The sequence below is a fragment of the Schistocerca gregaria genome, chromosome 7, assembly GCF_023897955.1.
Source record: "Schistocerca gregaria isolate iqSchGreg1 chromosome 7, iqSchGreg1.2, whole genome shotgun sequence".
In the NCBI taxonomy this organism is placed as follows: domain Eukaryota; kingdom Metazoa; phylum Arthropoda; class Insecta; order Orthoptera; family Acrididae; genus Schistocerca; species Schistocerca gregaria.
In genome coordinates, this window is record NC_064926.1 from 495,646,261 (window position 1) to 495,664,500 (window position 18,240).

Consider the following 18,240-nt stretch of genomic DNA (forward strand, 5'->3'; position numbering starts at 1 on the left):
ATACTAGACTTGAAATGCCTCAAAATAAGACATCATATCACAATAGACAATGCATGAATGCATAATGGGCACTTGTCAGTGTTTCTTCATTGCAGAAATTTGGTAGTGTTCTAAATATCTAACAGCATTTACTTAATTTTTTATTGAGGCTTTCTGAATGTTTATCCTACTCAAGATGCTCATCTAGTATTAGAAGTTTGTAGTATTTTCTGGTCACCTAACTTCAACATTGTATTTGAGTTTACTTTAATTGATGTGTGCCTGAACTTCATCCATATGATCAGTGGAATTTAGAACAAGTTGTAGGAAATTACATATAGCAGTTCAGTGAATCTATTTTTTACAAAACTATTTTGTTCATTGGCAAATATTGCACTTTTGAGCAGAAAAGCAGAAAGTCTTTTGTACATTATTCTTTCAAAAACTTTTGAGTAACAAGACAACTTTGATAAAGGACTGTAGTTTTGTACCTCATAAGGATCACTGTTTTTATGTAATTGTTTTATTGCTGATAGCTTAAGTTCTCTAGGAAAAGTACCAGTGCTAACAGATGTGTTAATTATACCATATTAGCGGTGTTTAAGCTATTTATTTCTTACACACATTCATTATGCATTGTTTCATAAGAGGAAATGTTTTCACAGGTACTAAATGTGTTTGCATTACAGTCAGTATTTATTTAATCTAAACTGTGTGTCATTAGATCTTATGCCATTTTTTTATTGCTGTAGCTCAACCTGTTCTTCCTGTTACTATTCTCTTGCAGAATATCCTCGTTATTAAATTGGAAACCTCTATCCACTTTATAGGACATGTTTGTTGTACAAACATTCATCTTCCATTGTTGGACAGTTTCTATGTTTATTACTGCTCTGGCATTATCATGAAACTTCTATTACTACCTCAGTTCCAGCTGCCTTCTTTCACCACTTTTCTTAAAAAGTTTCCAAATTATGATTCTCAACACTGGCATACTTCTCATGGCAACTTTGTATGTTTAGTCATTAACAAATGTTTTTCAGAGATTGTCACATTAATATGCTCTAATTTTTTATATAGATTTTCACATTTTTTCATCTTCCTATTATCCCCAAATCTATATAGGGGTGCATTTAAAATTCATTATACAGCTCCATCTGTCTAGTTTGTGACCAATATTTTTCTAAAAAAATTTCCAAAAGTTTTCCCAAGTAGTTAAATTCTACAACAGATTTGATCATCCAACTTCACATATTTCCTTTAAGCCTCTGCTCTTCAGCTCTTATTTCATCTAATTCATGATAGCCTGCTAGAATGGTCTTCCTTCATGAGTCCATGAAAATTACTGGAGGATGGGTTCTCTGTGGATCAAATTTAAAGTATTAGTTCATATATTCCCATAACATGCCTCTCTAAATGGAAAAAAATATTGCTCATTTGATTACAGTTTTCTGACAGCCCTAGCCCCTCTGAAATTTTGGAAGTAGTGGTTTTTAATTTTCTACCTCTTGGACCTTCACATCAGAAAGATTCAGGCTGATGAAAGTATCCAATGATTTGTTTCTTCCATAAACATTTGCTTTAGCTTTAGATTTAATTAACACATGTTATTAAATTCTGCACATTTTTGTTAGTATTAATTTCCAGTAGCTCATATTGTTTCTGGAGTTTTTTACTGAGTGAGCAGTTGATACGTAGCGTTTGATTTCATCCACTTTAAATTGTTCATCTACAGCCTGTAGTTCCCAATCACCTTGTCCACTAATGTTTTTATCATTTTGCCCTTAATTTTTATATTTTCATGTATTGTATCTATGTCCTCATGTAAAATCTACACCATTTTGCTTAAGAGAGATACTAAATTACTGTTTGGCAATTTAATTTCAGATATCTGTGTTTCTGTCTCGCTGTTTGCTTCAGATCTCAATACTAACATAATTTACATCTGTTCACTGATTTCACTGTTTTGACACATTTCCAATCTTGTTTTTATATTAGTTCCACACTTCTGGTGAATTACTGAAAACTTTACTTACCCATGATCAAAATAGTTACTCTCTTGTCATCTTTCTGGAAGCACTCTGACTTCATGATATGTCTTATTACAATTTTCTGTTTCATTAAAAACATCTGTCAAATTTACAAAAAAGTGACATGACCCCACTTGTAATTATGATGTTACATTGCCACCCCCTCCAGTATGAGTATGAGTGCACACACTGATACTGCTGGTGTTGGGACAGAGTTGATATCTGAGCTGGCCCCACACACATTCTATCAGAGACAGCTCTAGGGTTCTTGCTGGCCATGGGAGTACCTCAACATGATACAGAGAGTAGATGAGCATTATCATGTTGAAAAATGGCTCCACAGTAGTGTTGCATAGAGGCAACACATGAAGGTGCTAGATGTATGTGATATGCTGTCCTGCTGTCAGACTTCTCTTAATCACTACCAGCCATGATCTGTAGGCACAACCAATGTCCCCACACACATGAAGCCAAGAGTAACACCACTGTGCCTCTCCAAACCATTGCAAGAATATGACTTATTCCCAGTGTGGTGAAGCAAGCTGGGATCTCTTTATTTTCTCTCTTGTTTTGCCGTCTGCCTCCTTTGATTCATTTTATTTTTATTTTGTGCTTAATTACCATTGACATGGATGAGTATAATCTACATTTCTGTAATAGAGAAAGGCTGGCTGTCAGTCTTAAGGAATATAGCACCAAGTCTAACTTTGTGCTTAGTTTGAATATAATAGAGGGAAACATTCCATGTGGGAAAAATATATATAAAAAACAAAGATGCTGTAACTTACCAAATGAGAAAGTGCTGGTATGTTGATCGACACAATAAAAAACACACAAACACACACACAAATATTCAAACTTTTGGAACCCAAGGTTGCTTCATCAGGAAAGAGGGAAGGAGAAGGAAAGACGAAAGGATGTGGGTTTTAAGGGAGAGGGTAAGGAGTCATTCCAATCCTGGGAGTGGAAAGACTTACCTTAAGGGTAAAAAGCGACAGGTATACACACACACACACACACACACACACACACACACACACACACACACACACACACACACACACACACACACACAACTTGAAATTAGTGGAGATTGAGGCCTGCTGGGTAAAGGGAAGAGAGAATATATTGAAGGGCAAGTTCCCATCTCTGGAGTTCTGATAGGTTGGTGTCAGTGGGAAGTATCCAGATAATCCGGATGTTGTAACACTCTGCCATGACGTGCTGGCTGTGCACCAAGGCATGTTTAGCCACAGGGTGATTCTCATTACCAACAAACAATGTCTGCATGTGTCCATTCATGCAAATGGACAGTTTGTTGCTGATCATTCCTACATAGAAGGCTTCACAGTGTAGGCATCTCAGTTGGTAAATCACGTGGGTGCTTTCACACATGGTGCTGCCTTTGATCGTGTACACCTTCCGGGTTACAGGACTGGAGTAGGTGGTGGTGGGAGGGTGCATGGGACAGGTTTTACACCTGTGGCTCCTACCATTGTAACCACCCCCTGTGTAAAACCAGTTTGGGGATTTCCCCAAACTACCTTCCCTACCCTCTGGCTCCTACCCTTGTAACCAACTGCCCCCAGTGTAAAACCTGTCCCATGCACCCTCCTACCACCACCTACTCCAGTCCTGTAACCTGGAAGGTTATACTACATTGTTATACTGGCTGAAAAAATGGGGGCACAGTTCTTTAGTTTCACTGTTCACCCCCCCCCCCACCTCTGCCCCCCCAATATTACACAATTATATGACCAGGTCACCACTGGCAAATGCTGATAAGCCTCATTAATAAGTTGCAGGCAAACTTTGCAGCCTCAGCTCCTGTTGGATCCGCCGAGTGGCTCCAAACAGCATGACTACACCTCGACTGCCCTGCCCGTCACACATTGTAAACAAACCGCCTCCCTTGCCTCCGGAAACATTTCCGTCATCACCAACGGCACAGTTCACAAGCTTCGTCTCACGCCAGGTTCTCCGGTCTCCAGTAAACCACGCCGACTTCGTCCCGAGTGCCTCTCCAACCTTAAAAATCAGATTTCTGAACTACTAAGCTCCGGCATCATTGAACCCTCTGCCAGTAGCTGGTCTATGCCCATACATATGACACCCAAGAAAGACGAGTCCTGGTGCATGTGCAGAGACTACCGTCGACTAAACGCACGAACAATTATGGACACCTACCCCATACCCAACATTGCCGACTTTACCAGTTCTCTCGCAGGAGCGACCACGTTCTCTGTCATTGATTGCAAATGGGCCTACCACCAGATCCCCATGGCACCTAAAAACATCGAGAAGACAGAAATTGGGTTATTTCAGTTTCGATTCATGCTCTTTGGTCTGAAAAACGCAACCCAGACCTGGCAACGCTTTGTCAACGAAGTGCTATTCGACCTAAAATTCTGCTTTGCATATCTTGATGACATTCTTGTGTTCAGCTCCTCTGTCGAAGACAACATTGGACATGTGCAAACTGTTATGAACACTCTCACGGCAGCAGGCATTTCACCGCCCCCTGAGAAAGTACAAACAATACTAAACCTATCCAGACCTTCGTCATTCAGAGAGCTCCGGCACTTTCTGGGGACAGTTAATTATCATCCCCGACATTTACCATGGGCTGCAGAGATTCAGGCTCCACTGACAGATGCCTTGGCAGGCACCAATACTTCAGGATCTTGACCCGTTCCATGGACCCCTGCTATGACTGACTCTTCCATTGCCCTCAAAAATCTTCTTGCCGAGGCCTGCACCATCGCGCGCATCCTCATCCCAATGTGCAGCTTTTCATCACCACAGACATGAGCGGTACTGCCATTAGCACTGCCCTTAGCCAGACAATCGACGACCAAACTTCGCCTCTGCAGTTCTTCTCGTGAAGCTCACCAATGCACAACGGAAATATTCCACGATTGACAGGGAATTTCTCGCGGCCTATGAAGCGATTAAGCATTTTAAGACTGACGTTGAGGGACGCCCTTTCTATGCTTTAATGGACCACAAACCCCTGGCTGCAGCCATTACAAACCCGCCAGCTGACTCGCCTCCTCGCCGCTTCAGATACATTGACTTCATATCTCAGTTCACCACCAACGTCAGACACATAAAGGGTGCTGACAATATAGTTGCTGATTTCCTTTCATGAGTTGATGCCGTCCATTCACTGTTAGAACTCCAACCCACCGACGAGGAAGCACAAAACCTGATTTCAGACTCTACTTCTTCACTACACTTTGTCTGCACCACCTACCCTGGCATTTCTGGTGAGATCTGGTGCGACCACAGTACGGGCTCATTACACCCCCTCATCCCAACCACTCTCCGTTGAGCCGTCTTTCCGCATTGCATAATTTAGCCCACCCTGGTGTTCATGTGTCCGCCCACCTCGTAGCGGAGCACTTTGTGTGGAGAAATGTCAACAAGGACTGCCAGCAATGGGCACGCTCCTGCTTTGCGTGCCAATGCTGCAAAGTGCACAAGCACACTTCATCCCCCCTCAGCGCCTTTGTGATCCCTCCTGGGCGTTTACAGCATATTCATATTGGCATTGTCAGCCCTCTGTCTGCTGCTAACGTCTTTCGTTATGTTCTCTCGTCTATGGACCGAACGACTCACTGGCTCGAAGCTGTCCCCCTCCCCAATATTACGGGAGAAACTGTTGCTCGAGCTTTCGTTGAGTCATGGGATCACGTTTCGGATGTCAAGGTATCATCATGACTGACCAGGGCAGACAATTTGAGTTGGCCCTTTTCAATGGGATTTGTAACATCTGCGGCATCCGGCGCATCCATACCATAGCATATCACCCGCAAAGTAATGGGCTAGTCAAGCACTGGCACCTCACTTTCAAGGTGGCTCTTCGATGCCACAACTCTCTATGGACGGAGGCCCTTCCCCTTGTGCTACTCAGCACTCGTGCAATCTATAAGGAAGACCTCAAAGGCACAATAGCCGAGTTCGTATACGATCAGAAATTGTTCTCCCTGCTGAACTTGTGAGCCCTTCCGCTTCTCTCCCTCAGTCTGACTTACCTTTCTTCATGGGCCACGTCAGATGCCACTTCATCAACCTCTATATCCCTCTGCCTGCCAGCCATTCCTGCACTAAGGTTTATGTCCCGAAATCTCTGTACAATTTCGAGTATGTCATGCTCCATGATGACACTGTCCGTGCTTCCTCCCAACCTCCATATACCGGCCTGTACCGAGTTCTCCGGCGCTCAGCCAACACCTATGACATCCAGATGAAAGATTCAGCTGTTACAGTCTCGCTCAACAGACTTAAGCCTGCTCATGTCGAGCCTTCTTCTACCCCCTTTCAGGCCACGACCACACCACTCACTGTTGTGGCTCATGACACTCTGACAACTCCCTCAACGTTGGACTTACACACTCAATCGAGTGACTTCCAGCTCCAATCACTGAGCTTTTCTCCGACCTCACACTCTACACCAGTCTCACACACTCCGTCAAGTGACTTCCATCTCCAATCGTCGAGCTCCCCTCCGACCTCGCCCTCTACTCTGATTTCACACACTCCGTCAAGTGACTGCATGCTCCCCATGTAGAGCTTACCTGCACTCACGCCCTTGCCGCCAGCCCCTTCGCTGGTCCCTTCGACCTCTCCACCGTCGCCTGCCTTGACCTGTCGACGTTTCTCACGCCCCTCATCTTGAACATGCTCTCGCTCGAGGTGTTTGTGCCCGTCCCCCCCGGACATAATACAGGACATCTCAATAATACTGCGCAATTATTCACTGTTTGTCATGTGTTTCTCTTCATCTAGTGCTCATGACACAACCTCTGCCATTCCCTGCCACCTGGTGAAATGTGTTCCCCTCCCACCCAACATTGAGCTGGACATGCTTCATGTGTTTGCCACGCCCACTGGAGACGTTGTCATTGTTGCTCCGTTCCACCCAAAAAACCACCAGTCTACCTGTCATCACACGACCAGCATACCCTGTACTACACCTGGCTCACTTCACCGACTTCGAGGTTCGGTAGCCGAACCTTCCTTCACAATATGTACCCACACAGCTCCCCGTTGACGCTGTCGAGCTGACCGTGGTCTGGCTCCCACGGACCACCCCTGCCGACACCATACTCACTCCCCCCCCTCCCCCCGGCCTCTCAAGAGTACTCCATACTACGGGGAGAGGAGGGAGGGCTATGTTGCGCCAATGAAATCGACACCAACATCAATTTGTATTCATCTTTAGACTCTAAGTTCATCTTTGGCTGTCCCACAATGTTCAGTTCAGTTCTTTGTGACCCTTGTATGTGTTGAGGTTAATAAATGAACTATTGTTAAATGGGTGTGATTATTGGTGCAACCTACCCAGTAATCCTACTCAACATAAAAATGTAGATTCAAAATTGGCTGAAATGGAGAAAAACTAAAGCATCGAGTGTGTAGTGTCCCAAACAGTCCTTCATTTGTTAGTTGTAAGAAATTTAATAATTTTAGACAATATGGGGATGTGCATCCACTGGACTTCATTGGGGAATTTAAACTATATAATGTTCCAGTTTTGGCTCACACTAGAGCAGGCAGTGATGAAGAGTCACATACATATAAATGTGCTGTAATCATAGTTAAGGGTAGTGTAAATGATAGTAGTAAATTGAGTGTAAATGCTAGTTCTAGTGAGATGTTGAATGATGGTGTGAGTAGCAAAAAGGGAGGAGGAAGTTACTATAATAAAATTAAGTAATGAAACAGAGTGTGTTGCTGTTGCTCAGGATGTCCAAAATGTCAAAATGGATGATAAGTTTTTAAGAGAATGTAAGGAATTCAGGTGCTTTGCTTTGTGGTCTAACACTGGAAACAAGGATCAACTAATTAGGCAAGTATTTGAGAACAATGAAAGTGACAGTGTGTTTGATTCTGACAGTAGTTGTAACAATGATAGCTGTGACAAATCCAGTAGTTATGCGGACAAGATATTTGGATTTATCATTGATAATGATGACAATATGTTACATAAAGAAAGAATAAAGGGGATAATATTAGGCCTAATGAAGAGTTAGAATTTAATGAGAGTGATAATGAGGAAGAGGACCATGCTGTCTGTCATTTGACTGTGTCTGGTAATTGTTTTAGTAAGCAGGATGATAGTTTTCCCAGAGAAAGTATTAATGAGGATTTGTTGTATGAAGATCACTTGGTTAGTAAAAAGGAAGTGTGGCACCCTGAAATAACAGCAAGTGTACAAGGTATACATGTTAAGTGTTTACTGGACATTGGTAGTGACTTGAATGACATTTCACAGGCATTTTTTGAACTATTAAGAACACAGACGGCATAGAGTGATGCTTGTTTCTGAAATAAAAATTATTGTTGCTACTGGTAAGCTGTTAAAGAGTGCAAGATGAGATCTACTGTGGAAATGGCAGGACAGCTGTAGGAGTGCAATTTCTTGGTGACTCAAAATCTCAGCATTCATGTAATATTTGGGACTAATTTCTTGTGTGAATAGAAATTAGGGGGTTAAAAATTCTGTGTTGGATTCAGTTATGTGGCGATAATGCTTACCCCAACTGTCTGTCTCATTTTTCATATTTCCTGAGGCAGTCAAACTCTTCTCCTATCATATCTGTAGTATATTAGTGCAACAGAAACATTCTATCTTCGACTTTTATGTGATTTTGTACAGCAGGATGCTTTAGTTCAGGAATATTTTAGATAATGTTTCTCCAGTGTTATCTATATGTATTATGTTGTGTTAGTGATAAGTAATGGAAATATAACCGGATGGAAGGAAAGGCAAAAGAAAAAAAAAAAACTGCAGTGGTATTTGGTAAAAATCTATGAGACACTGTGTTTATTGTGGTTTTACGAAACATGATGAAAGTAAATGGGTGTTATAGTTAAAGAATTTCAGTCAAACAAAGAGGTAAGGTAAACAGAAAATGAAAGGTGTCAGCATATGTGGAGGAGAAGATACAGATAATCTGAAAATTATAATTAACATTGGAAGTAATCAGCTCACATGTGAAATTAGTATAATTTGGTGTAGCAGCAGAGGCAATATGTAGTAAAAACGATCCTGAATACTAGGCCTTAATATTAATTGTGGTGTAATAGAAGTGTTTGTATTCAGTGCATTCAGTATATGGAGATACACACATATCCCAGTGTCTCTGGCTACAGACTGTGAGACCTGAGATGAACCTTGGCTGCAGCAAAGATTTTTTTCACTTGGGCATTGGGCATTTGTGTTGTCCCAAATTATTTAAGTCAGACTTCATCACAAAGATGTACTAGTTGCTGAAGTGGCATCAAATAGAAAGACTTGTGACAGGATGCCAAACAGCTCCAGTTGCGCCTTGTGGCCAGTAATGCTATATAATCATTTTCTTTTTTTCATTTCTTTTATGTCATCATACTTTTTTTTTTCAATCTCTACATCACCTGTGGAGTTGTTACCCATATAAACTTGTGCCATTGTAGTAGGTGTTGGCTTTGTGTCTGTCTAGGCTATAGTAATGAACTCACTATGATGGTCATAAAAATGTACCCTCATCTGTATCTTCTTGCTCAGTATTAAACCAACATTTGTGTTACTTCTGTTTGACTTTGAGTCGAGAACTGTGGACTTACATGACAAAAACTCCTGTTATCCTTGGCACTGGTCACTGAACTTGACTATTTCCAGCCATATTCAACTTCAATATGTCTATTTCTTTAACTCTTCTTCTCAATTAATAGAGAAAACATTCCACACTCCATTCTGTAGGGCGCCAGCTTCGATTTTCCTGACTTGCTCCCATCCAGAAATTTGAATTTGGAACTATTTTATATCCAGAAGATTTTTCCCAAAAGGATGCCATCATTATTTAACCATACGTAGAGCTGCATGTTCCTGGGAAAAATAGTGGCTCTTGTTTCCCTTTACTTTCAACTGTTCACAGTACCATTGAGGCCATGTTGGCCAATGCTGCATGCCAGATCAGTCAGTCATCTTGACTGTTGCCCCCTTCTACTACTGACAAGGCTGTTGTCCTTCTCCAGGAACCATATGTAGGCTGATCTCTCCATAGATGCCTCCCCAAAGTGGTAGCACCTATGCCACAGAAGCCACATATGTGTGTTTATTATATATTTTGTGTGATTAATATTTCTGCTGCTGTATCTCTGTTTTGACTGTTTCAGACCAGATAAGTACCCATCAAAGCTGTTGAAATAAGCCTGGGAAATAAGAAAAATAATTATGTGGCTGAAGATTGTTGTTGTTGTTGTCTTCAGTCCTGAGACTGGTTTGATGCAGCTCTCCATGCTACTCTATCCTGTGCAAGCTGCTTCATCTCCCAGTACCTACTGCAACCTACATCCTTCTGAATCTGCTTAGTGTATTCATCTCTTGGTCTCCCTCTACGATTTTTACCCTCCACACTGCCCTCCAATGCTAAATTTGTAATCCCTTGATGCCTCAAAACATGTCCTACCAACCGATCCCTTCTTCTAGTCAAGTTGTGCCACAAACTTCTCTCCTCCCCAATCCTATTCAATACCTCCTTATTAGTTACGTGATCTACCCATCTAATCTTCAGCATTCTTCTGTAGCACCACATTTCAAAAGCTTCTATTCTCTTCTTGTCCAAACTATTTATCGTCCATGTTTCACTTCCATACATGGCTACACTCCAAACAAATACTTTCATAAACGACTTCCTGACACATAAATCTATATTCGATGTTAACAAATTTCTCTTCTTGGGAAACGCTTTCCTTGCCATTGCCAGTCTACATTTTATATCCTCTCTACTTCGACCATCATCAGTTATTTTACTTCCTAAATAGCAAAACTCCTTTACTACTTTAATTGTCTCATTTCCTAATCTAATTCCCTCAGCATCACCCGATTTAATTTGACTAAATTCCATTGTCCTTGTTTTGCTTTTGTTGATGTTCATCTTATATCCTCTTTTCAAGACACTGTCCATTCCGTTGAAGTGCTCTTCCAAGTCCTTTGCCGTCTCTGACAGAATTACAATGTCATCGGCTAACCTCAAAGTTTTTATTTCTTCTCCATGAATTTTAATACCTACTCCAAATTTTTCTTTTGTTACCTTTACTGCTTGCTCAATATACAGATTGAATAACATCGGGGAGAGGCTACAACCCTGTCTCACTCCTTTCCCAACTACTGCTTCCCTTTCATGCCCCTCGACTCTTATGACTGCCATCTGGTTTCTGTACAAATTGTAAATAGCCTTTCGCTCCCTGTATTTTACCCCTGCCACCTTGGCTGAAGATTAATGTACAAAATAGTATGAGTTGAATGGTGTTTGTGTTGTAGACATGATGAGTGGAAGCATTAGAATATAAGGTACTCACTGAGTGTATGCATATTATGGTACACATTTGCTTCCATATGGTATTACCTCCAGTCTATAGGCTGAGATTATATACCTCTTTGAAAAGTGATTATTCTGCATCTTGTACAGAAAAATCTTTTTGAGATAGAGTATCTGCTGATATCACTATCCAGGTTGGTGAGGAGCTCCTGCAAATCAAACAGTTAAGTGAACCTGAATGGTAAATAATCTTAATGTAATAGAGAGTAGTAGATGGGCCTGGAATCTCCTGAAAAATCTTATGGTGAGCCAGCAAAATCTGGAAGCTTCACCACAGTAAAATCAGATCATCAATTCAGTCACTCATGAATCATAAGACTAAAGGTTTGAGTACACAGCAACAGCTAGAATGAATGTCAGGATGTGAGAACCATCTTCTCTGAGACCCTTTCTCCTTAAGCAAATTGGAATCTACCATCTTTACTCTGAAAGTGAATAAAGCTTCTGGCATTGATGACCTCAGAGTAGAACAGATGAAGAAATTTGACCTGATCACAATGCAATAACTACCCAAGCTGATGTAAGAGTGTGTAGCTAAGCTTTACATTCGCAGCATCTGGAGGAAAGCTTGAGTGGCTACATTGCTTAAGCCTGGTAAGGAGCTAAATGATGCTAAAAGTTTTCATCCAATATCATTTTTGAGTCACTGTGTCAAGACTTCGAATATCTTATCCTTAACCAAATAAACAGCATAATTGAAGAAAAGCTCATTCTACAACAAGCTGGTTTTCAATCTGAAAAATAGTGCTGCAGTCAGATATTGAACCTCACTTAACCATTAAGGATAGTTTCAAACAGGGTAAGATAACTGGAATTACCTTTGTTGACTTCACAGATGCCTATGACACTATCAACCACTGGAAGTTGCTGAAGAAAATTTATCAGCTCAACGGTGATTTCCAACTAACGTCCCTCATATGCGTTCTCTTGCACAATGCTTTTTAATATTTACACCTATGATCAGCCCTTTACAGAATGCTCTAAGCATTTATCTACAGTGATAATATAGCATTGACTGCTCTAGGGTAAAAGGTTTGAAGAGGGAGAACAAAAGTTGACTTCATTGTTGCATACGCTTGGCCTCTAATGCCAAAAGCCAAAAAACTCAGGTTTTCTTATGGAATAAAGAAGCCTGGCACACATTGGACACCCTTGGCATGGTAAACAACTTCAACATTTTCCAATACCTGTATATCTGGGTTTTACTCTTGATCATGCACTGCCATACAATAAACATTTCCATAACACCAGACAGTAGAGAGAAAAATATTTTGAGAAAGTTCACAGTCACCTTATGAGGAGCTAGTTCACATCGGTTGAGAACTTCTGCTCTTGCTTTGTGTGTATCAGCTGCAGATTACACTTAACTTGTTTGGAATGCATCTGCTCTCAGTAACCAGGTTGACACTGCAAACAGTGAGACTATTCTGGTGTGACCACAAATGCTGGAACAAAGAAGAAGAAGAATGCAAGATAAAGGAAGGCAGTGAAACAATGTCGGCCAATGGTTTGCTGGTTAGGATCATACCACAACAGCATGGCCTATAAAAGAGGAGAATACGAGTATAAGTGCTGCTCTTGCGAGTCTCGGCTGCTCAGTATTCACTCAGTTTCAGCACAGTATTCACAGAGCTCAGTATTCACAGAGCTCAGTATTCACAGAGCATTAGGACAGTATACAGACAGGCTTAGTAGAGAATGCTACAACAACAGTTATTAGTGATCCACAAAGTGTGTAATAAAGTTGCATGAGCATTGCATATAGCAAAGGATACTTATTTGCATGTCGCCCATTGCTTGTGACTACACATTGTAAATACAAGTTAAGTATAGCCAATCAGCTTTATTGAAATAAAACTACTACTCTTACTTGCATGAATTATTGTATAGCATTCTGAGAACGCAGCATCCTTTAGGCACCCTATACAAGATGAGTGGGCAGGTCCCCACAGAGACACTCCTAGTCGTGTCAATATGTCTGAAGTCAGCTGTAAACAATAAACTCTACCAAATAGTTGGATTAGCTCTCTCCTGCCACTGTTAAAAGTGATGTCACAGCTGATGTGGAGAGGGCAAGGTAGCTCAATGATCACTGACATCCACTGCATGATCATTGAGATTAAGTTGTAGTCTGTCAATTGAGATCTAGAGAGAGGTTCATTGTTAAGACTGGAGGGAAAAGTCGAGCTGACCCACACCACGATGTGGAAGAACAAGCTACTGCCAGATATTCCCGCAGTGGAAGAGCTAATCTCAGTAAATGATCTACTCTATCCTGTTTGCAGATCACTTAGTAATCTTAGAATGGGCATTTCCAATACATGCAAGAACGGGGCATCCTCCCAGCTGCAGAATGCAGAATGGCGTAAGATACAGGCCACTTGCTTCTATACCCTCTAACGGAATAACCACGCACAATACAGAATTTGAGTGAGGCAAATAAGAAGGCCATTCAAGTCACTATGTTCTGGAAATGCTGGCTGGACATGGAAATGAATGAGGATTATTTGGCAAATGACAATGCACATTAGAAAGGAAAAAGGTTATGTAAATTAGCAGTGAATATGCAACCTAAAAATGCACTCTCATAATTTATTGGATAAATTATATACTTTTTGAAACATTGTTCAAGAACAATTTACTAAAGTTCAGAAAACTTGTTTCTTGTGTGCTTTTGAAGTATAAAATTCAGCATTGTTGTGATAGGATAGCTAAGCTTACGTAGTAGAGTTCCATCATGGCTACATGGACTTATCCAAATGTGTGCAGTAATAGAGTCACTATTTCCAACAAATTCAAGCATCAATTCATCATGTTCTATTGAACCCATCATGAATGAGGAACTTAAGGCTTAATCAACAAGTTAATGTACATAATAGTAAAGTGGAGCAGCTGTTAGAAACAGTGTTGGTTATTAGTTATTGTAAAACTGTTATAGACTATCTGTACTTACTTAAGCTAAGTTGAAAGTGACAAAATTAACTGTAAAGCTCTACTTTAAAAATGGCTTATGCTTCCTCAAACAATAAATATCCAGATGTTTCCAATTAAGCCTTCTGAAATGATACTAAATTGCAAATGAAATGAGAAAATCATCCATACAGAAATGAGAATCATTTATTACATTCAACAGCCTAACTAAAGAAGTCTAAAAGTATGATTAAGAGAAATCATACTCAGAACCAGCTACGATGTAACAGTTTTTCCCAAAAACATGTTAGTCTAAATTTAGAATTGATTCTTCAGAGAATTGTCTTTACCATATGTGTGCTAATACTTAGAGCTTTGTCTTTAATGACTTGACTGTTGTTATGACATTTCACTGTAATTAAACGGAAATAAGAATTTTGTTTGTCACTGCTCACACAATTAAAAAATAAATTAAAATGCTTGCTACTCAGAATTAATTTCTTTGTTTATGTTGTGAGGTACTACTCAGCTATATTACACATATGATGTTGTACCATAAACATCTAGGAACAAAAAGTAATTAGAAATGAGGAAAGGTGATCACTCACATTCCATTCATTCATTCATCGTGTTATTTAGATCTCATATCCACTCCTGGAAATGGAAAAAAGAACACATTGACACCGGTGTGTCAGACCCACCATACTTGCTCCGGACACTGCGAGAGGGCTGTACAAGCAAAGATCACAAGCACGGCACAGCGGACACACCAGGAACCGCAGTGTTGGTCGTCGAATGGCGCTAGCTGCACTGCCTCCGGCAGTGTCAGCCAGTTTGCCGTGGCATACGGAGCTCCATTGCAGTCTTTAACACTGGTAGCATGCCGCGACAGCGTGGACGTGAACCGTATGTGCAGCTGACGGACTTTGAGCGAGGGCGTATAGTGGGCATGCGGGAGGCCGGGTGGACGTACCGCCGAATTGCTCAACACGTGAGGCGTGAGGTCTCCACAGTACATCGATGTTGTCACCAGTGGTCGGCGGAAGGTGCACGTGCCCGTCGACCTGGGACCGGACCGCAGCGACGCACGGATGCACGCCAAGACCGTAGGATCCTACGCAGTGCCGTAGGGGACCGCACTGCCACTTCCCAGCAAATTAGGGACACTGTTGCTCCTGGGGTATCGGCGAGGACCATTCGCAACCGTCTCCATGAAGCTGGGCTACGGTCCCGCACACCGTTAGGCCGTCTTCCGCTCACGCCCCAACATCGTGCAGCCCGCCTCCAGTGGTGTCGCGACAGTGGTATGCGTGTTTGGCGCTGTGCAGGTGAGCGCCACAATCAGGACTGCATACGACCGAGGCACACAGGGCCAACACCCGGCATCATGGTGTGGGGAGCGATCTCCTACACTAGCCGTACACCTCTGGTGATCGTCGAGGGGACACTGAATAGTGCACGGTACATCCAAACCGTCATCGAACCCATCGTTCTACCATTCCTAGAGCGGCAAGGGAACTTGCTGTTCCAACAGGACAATGCACGTCCGCATGTATCCCGTGCCACCCAACGTGCTCTAGAAGGTGTAAGTCAACTACCCTGGCCAGCAATATCTCCGGATCTGTCCCCCATTGAGCATGTTTGGGACTGGATGAAGCGTCGTCTCACGCGGTCTGCGCGTCCAGCACGGACGCTGGTCCAACTGAGGTGCCAGGTGGAAATGGCATGGCAAGCCGTTCCACAGGACTACATCCAGCATCTCTACGATCGTCTCCATGGGAGAATAGCAGCCTGCATTGCTGCGAAAGGTGGATATACACTGTACTAGTGCCGACATTGTGCATGCTCTGTTGCCTGTGTCTATGTGCCTGTGGTTCTGTTAGTGTGATCATGTGATGTATCTGACCCCAGGAATGTGTCAATAAAGTTTTCCCTTCCTGGGACAATGAATTCATGGTGTTCTTGTTTCAATTTCCAGGAGTGTAGAAGGAAAACCTTCAAAGATGCGATATAAGTGAAGGTACAAATTTTTTAAAAAAGACAAGGAAATATTAGAAACAATGACCTATCACCAAACTCCTTATCATATTCATGCTTATGCTAGCTAAGTTCGGTACTGTTATATTACTGATTTATACACAGCATGTAAAAATATGTAATATCACAGAAGCGCTACTAGCTTTCAAGCTATCAATCTTTTCTGCTGTAACTATATAGGCTCACTGACACAATGACAGGGACTTTTTTGACTTTGGATTTCTGTGGTTTCCCTAAATTACTTCAGGCAAGTGCTAGGATGATCTTACTACAAGGCCATGACCAACTAACTGTGCCATTCTTGTCATGTTAGACCCATAAGTACATAAATGTCTGTATGTGTGAATTGTTTTATTTTTGTTTCTCTTAAATTGTAATACCAATGAAATGTCATATAATTTAGTAAAAGAGATCTACAGATGAATAAAACTACTACTGCAACTGTTTCCAAGTTTTCTCTGTGAAAACTGATGGGTACATTTGAGTGTCTGTGTAGTTACAGATATTAGGGTGTATACTGACATATGACATAAAAAAAGAGTGGTATCTCAAAAGGTAGTAACATCGCTGTGGACTTACATATTATATGGACCATAGGTTGATCACCAACAGGTTAGTGGTTGTCATTCATAAATTTCACTTATTCATCCCATTCTGGAACTTGCATAATTGTTATAGCAGCAAAAGTCTTCTTTTTATGTCAGCATGTATGTGTATGACTTTTAGAAATGTTATTCATTATCCAAAGCACAGTTCATTAATCTTAAGTGCTATCCACTCTCATATTCTTTGTACTGAGATGTTAGCTATGCAAATATGATAATGTACATAGCATGAGGGTAAACCATTCATTTTATTAGCATGCCACATGATAAGAATAACAATGCAGCTTTCCATCACCTTTTTTTAGAGAAATGGTAAAAAGTAATGAATATTTGGTCGTAAGTATCTTCATCACATCATCCATACAAACAGATGAAAGATTTCCTAAACCATACAGAAATGTTTCATTAAAAAGTAATTGCCAACATGTGTTTATAACAATCTTTGTATTCCTGATACACATAAATACTGTAGTACTTAATATTAAAGTTATAATTAGCAATGTAGGAAAAATACATTGCTACTTACCATAAAGATAACATGCTAAGTTGGAGACAGGCACGATTAAAAGATACTTACACATAAGCTTTTTGTAACAGCCTTAATCAAAACAGAGAAACACACACCATTTATTCACACAAGCAAGCACATCTCACACGGCTCCTGTGTTAACAGTAATGTGTGTCAGGTGTAGCTGCTTATATGCATGAATGGTGTGTTTCTCTTTTTCCAAGGCTGTGGCCAGAAGCTTATGTGTAAGCATCTTATAAATATGCCAGTCTGCAACTTAGCATATTATCTTTATGGTAGTAGCAATCTATCTTTTCTTACATTCTTGATATTCCTACCTGGAATTTCCACTGTTTGCAAGCAAATACTAACGTAATCTTGCATGGGAATTAAGAAAAATTTTTTGGTCTGTAAAATTAACTTGACTGTGTGGAAATGCTTGGAGAAATGTAGGTAAGAAATTCATTTAAAACTTTGTTCTCTAATAAATTAAAATTCAAGTCAGATTATGCTGTTAGACAAACTGTACCTTGAATAATATACTTCCAAAGCAGCAGCTTCAATGAATCAGTTTCATTCTGTGTAGATATACTCCTCACTGCGAAAAAAATTGTGTAAAAGAAGCTGTTATGCTTATAAACAACAAAAAAGTAAGCAATACTGACATGATTCTAAGCTTTTGGGTTGATATGCAAAATATTAAAACCCATTCGCATTTCATATTTGATGACTGCTTACAGATTTTTTCCAGCCATTTTTGAATATGAAACTGAAAAAGTGCAGAGTTGTCTTGCAGTATAGAC